Below are 5057 nucleotides of genomic sequence, written 5' to 3'. Positions count from 1 at the left end.
TCAGCAGGTGCTTAGTTACTAATTGCACCAGATGGAGTGCCTGCTTCTATTTAATGCATGTTTTTTGGGTACAGGATGATCATTAGCAATCCATGATAGGGCTTTCTCCTTATCTACCTGGCAGTGGGCTGCCAGGCACTTACTTTGCAGGAAGCTGAAAAGCCATGAAGGCTTGTCAGGGTTGCATATAAGGTATATGTCAAAAGAATAACAGGGGCTTTCCCCCTTCCCCTCACATTTCACCTTGTGATCAAGGAGTGGACTGGACTGACTTCGGTCTCCTGCTCTGTAGCAAACTTGTCTGTCTGGCCCTTCCATGGTAGCAGGTATCATCCCAGACAGTGATGGGGGCCCTGCTGTGCCAAGTGTTGCCCAAAGAAGGTGGGCTGCACTCTATTTACAGCCTTTTCTTCTTGATTCTGTGGCCCATCTCCTCATCCATAATCCACAAGAGGGGTGTGGGAAGGGAAAGGCATTTGCCTGCCTTGAGAACACACTTGCTAATGACTTGGCTCTGCTGTGCTGGGGCCACAGAAACCCTTAGACCGAAAGATCTTATCGGTGAGGAGTCCGAGACTCCTAATGGCTCAGAGGGAGAGCAGAAAAACAACCATAAATCACTGCTAAAAGGCTTAGGGAAGGAGGAGGCTGGTGATTGAGTTTGCTGCAGCTCACTGGTGAAAGCGGGTCTGGGAGAGCACCCACTGAGCATTGCAGACAAGGGACGGTGAGTGCAGGGAGTAAATCCAATTGGTGTCTCAGGTTATGGTCTCTGTCAGGCATCAGCCCTCGGAGCCCTTCTGAAATGTCATCTGGGCTTTGCCAAGGCTGCGTCTCCTTCTTGACTGTGGCACTGGTGCGGAGGGAGGGGACAGAGGGAGACGGGCGCCAAGGGAGATGGAGACAGAGAGGGAGATGCAGCATGGAGGACGTGAAGTGGTGGGGGAGGGAAAGGGGAAATAAGTGCTGTGGAGGTGCAGGAGGCGAGAGATGGGCACAAGGAGGAGGGATTTAGCATGGTGTAAAGGAAGAGGATGGTTTGAAAGCACCCTTCTCTGTCACATGTGAGTGCTTGGCAAGTGGAGAGGTCCCTCGCTATCTGGGAGGCTTCGCAGCAGCCTGGGGCAGTGACGTGCCTGGCATGAGAGCAGAGCAGGAGTTGTGCTGAAGTGTGCATCACGGCACCTCAGCTCTGCCATGTGCTCCCTCCATCCTTGGACACATCCTGCTGGGTGTGGGCAGAGCTGGGGCTTGCTGGCTGCCTGCTGGCCCTGGGAAGCCCAAGGGCTGTGTCCGGCCCTGGCCCCTCCACGCGCCTTGTGCGTCGCTATCCACCCCCCCCCCCCATGCCTTTCTGAGCCACTTCTGAAGGACGAAATGGCCTCGGAGAGGCCAAGGCGTCCCCTCGCCCTGACAGTACACATCAAAGGTATCTGGAAGCTGAGCAAGAACCTCTCTGCTGGGTCAGTCCCATGGCAATCACCAGTAAAATTCTCCCTTCCTTCTCATAAAAATGCGGAGAGGGAGACAAGGAGCTGTTGAATCATGTGAAATGTAAAGTATGAAGATAGCTTTTCATGCTAGCCGACTCCCCCATCGGCTCTGGGGCTGCCTCTCCTTGGGGAGGGAAGAGGGAAGGATAGCAGGACAAGAAAAACAGCTACAAGGGGTTGGAGTGTTTGCTCTTAAAGGGGAGTCCTATTGCCTCTAGGGCAAAGCCAGGCAAATTTACCCAGGGAGGGTTGCAAAGCAGCCCAAACACAACATGCACTGTCTTGTTCCCAGTGCCACCCCTGCAGCCGTGCCGCTGCAGCTATACGGACAGCACGTACGGCTTGATCAGCCACATGGAGACCCAGCAAATTCATGTCGTCTTTGGCCTGTTTCCAGCTTTAGACTGAGTTGCCTGCTCTGGTCATGGATACAAAGCGTCACTGCGGGACAGGCTGTCCTGGCAAGCTAAGAGTGTCTTGGGCAGAAGAGAGAGCGAGCAGGACAGAGAAAGCAGATGAGGAAAGAAAAGATGCCTGATCAACTGGAGCAGGGCAGAAAATAGCCAAGGTGTCTGAGGTTATTTCAAGTGTTATATGTGTCTTCTTGCTGACAGCGTCAGGCAGGGTGTCCCTCCACATCAGGCTGTTGGAGGCATCTGTGTGTTGGGGCAGGTCGGGGGCAAGCCGGTAGCACTCAGCCCTTCCTGGCTGTGCACCATTACCCACTGTCGTTCTCCTGTCTACCCTCCAAAAGAGGACTTCATTATTTTTGCCCTTCAGTGAAGTCTCGTTTTCAAGACACCAACTGAAGTCATTCATTTTCAGGATCCAATTTCCTCTTTTTCAGCACACAAGTTTTCAACTTGACCTGTGGGTGGCATCCAAAGACATTTTAGTTGGGTTACACCAGTCTTTTTGTCTTAAATTTTTGGTGACTTACAATTTTATGCAGTGGGATGAGCCGGACTTTTTTTACTTTGGGCAACTAGGAATACAAGCTTCTTTCAAGAGTCTGATTATTAACTAAATGCACTTAGAATGGAATGCTGTTGCATAAATTAAAGTGAAAAAAACAAAAATGAAATTTCATAAATTAAAATGAAAAATGATTTTAGTGGAGAAAAAGAAAGGGCTTTGTTTCAAGATGCACAAATTCTTTGTGAAAGAGTTGGGATAGATGTTTGATTGATTGTTTTTTCGATTGTTTGATCAGATGTTACAAGAATGACAGCTAAATCTTCCCACGTTACCAAAGCTAAGAATTTACAACTCACTTCATTTGTATTAAAACAGCACCCAAGCTGCCATGATTATATGTTTCTAAGCCATTTATATATTTACCACCTCTTCTTGCTTCCTTGGCTAAATGCCCAGAATGTATAAAACCAAAAAAAGCTTTTCTGCTATCTTGATGTGGCTTTTTTTTCACTTGAAGTGCTACACACTGCACAAAGCAGGACACTTCCATAAATACGTCATTGGGCTTCCTAGATGGGTTAATAATTAGTGCTTCTACTCTTTCTACCTAAGGGTGATGCTTTCTTTTAAAAGCACTTTTGTCTTCATAAGCCATTTGTAACACTCTAAGAGGATAATAGTACAGAGGTATTTCTTTGTCCCTCACCCACTTGCTTTCCCCCGACGCATGTAAGAAAATCTCAGCTGCTATAGCAGCTGTAGCCTCTCTGGGTTCTATTCTGTACCTGTTCCCATGCACAGAACAACAACCTACCTCAAAACCACCATGATTTGTGCACACTGATCACAAAAGCTTTGATATTGCTGCTGCCCTTTCGCAGGATTTTGAATCCTAGTCATGGCTAATGTAGAAACTGCCTTAATAGGTACATTGGTACTGCAGTTTTTATTAAATACTCAGTTTTAGCATCTCAGAAATCATGCTTCCATTTTCTTACTTCTGCATTTCTTTAAAAAGTGATGATACTAAAACCTTGGATGCTTGGTCATGACAAAAATCTTCTACTCTCACTGCAAACCAAAGGCACAGGGCCTTTTTTTAAAAAGATTTTAAAAATATGAAATGCTATCAAAGCTTGCCAAACTCTGTTTTTGAAACTCGAGCATTTATAATAGAGTGTTTACACGTTTAACAAAAACAAATTCATGATGTCCAAGGCATTTCAAGCCAGCTTTGTTAATTAAGCTAACTTTAAGAGAAATGCTTTGCCAAGCACACTCATTGCCCCGGCTGTTAGCTCTTGGATGCCTGCCTGACATGTCAGATCATGCTGGGCTACCTTCAGGAGAGTCAGGTGGCCCCGCAGTCCTGCAGTGGCGACCTGATCCTGTCACTGACTCCAAGCAGTCCAAGGGAGTTTGATTTCTAAAAGTAAGCACTTAGCTATATGGCAAAAATCATCACAAAAATACTGTCCTTTTGTTTAAAGATATGGAAGACAAAGATAAACATTTGCCCTGGAAGTACTATGAAACGATAAGTAAGGCTTCATTTAAAAAGGCAAGTTTTTGTAAGGCATCCTCACTGTTTGCTCTGGCATCAGTGTAGTAACTGCTAGGACAGGGATGGCAGAGGGTAAAGGATGCCCAAGGCACTGGGGAGAGCAGGGCAGCAGGGCTTCTGCCCCGGGCCATGGTCAGGGTCTAGGTGGAGCTGCTGGGGGAGGGTTGCCCAGTATGGCTGGGATGCCCCCAGCCCCCAGGATGCGGCTGGTGAGGGAGAGGGAGGTCTCATGAGAAGGCTCCTCTGTCCAACCCACCTTCCTCAGCACCTTTGCTTCTCTTTTCCCCCTTCCAGGTATTTCCCCTTCATCCCAGCACACCAATTTTGGTCCATTGTTTTGTTGGGTTTTTTTTAAAGATCCATACTCCTCTTAACAAATTCCTTGGGGGTTAATCACAGACATCTTGGTTTGGATGAAGACAGTCTTTCTGTCCATAATTTTTGCTGCCTTTTGTAAATAATCCTATGTAAGAGGCTGAGTTGGCTGTTTCTACCCAGCCTAATGTATGCCTTCCTTGCTGGCATGGCTGCAGACACAGTGTAATGTGGGGACACTGTCCCACAGCTGCCTTCCCGAGCATTGCCTGTTTCAGAGTCACTGCAGCCACACACACACCTTCACCCCAGGCTGCCTGATCTGCTTACTGTTGTGGCTAGTGTCTGCCGAGAGCCATGCTCACAAATCTCTCTATAAAATGACGCGCTCTGGAGGGATAGATTGTGAAAACATTACAGGGTTTGTCTTGTGTCTATTCAGAGGTGATGGAGCAGGCACCATCCATCTACTTGCTGGGAAGAGGCACTTTGGCTGAGTGGAAATCAGTGTTTTCCACTGATCCCACATGGTATTAAGGCTGGGGTGGGATCAGGCTTGTTTGGGTTTTCTGTATCTTTTTTCAAGTGGTGTCACCCCTTTGTTCATGTGCCATGCACTGTATTTCATGCAGGTGATCAATCCCATGTCACTATTTCAGGTAAGGCTTAGCTTCTTTTGAAATGAGGCAGAGGCAGGTTCACAGGCAGGTGCTGGGCACCTTCTGTGCACACCAGTCCCCATCACTGTGCAAGAGCAGGGCCAGCAA

Source organism: Apteryx rowi, unplaced genomic scaffold (assembly GCF_003343035.1).
Source record: "Apteryx rowi isolate R43461 unplaced genomic scaffold, aptRow1 scaffold_862, whole genome shotgun sequence".
Taxonomy (NCBI): domain Eukaryota; kingdom Metazoa; phylum Chordata; class Aves; order Apterygiformes; family Apterygidae; genus Apteryx; species Apteryx rowi.
This window is presented reverse-complemented; position numbering follows the sequence as displayed.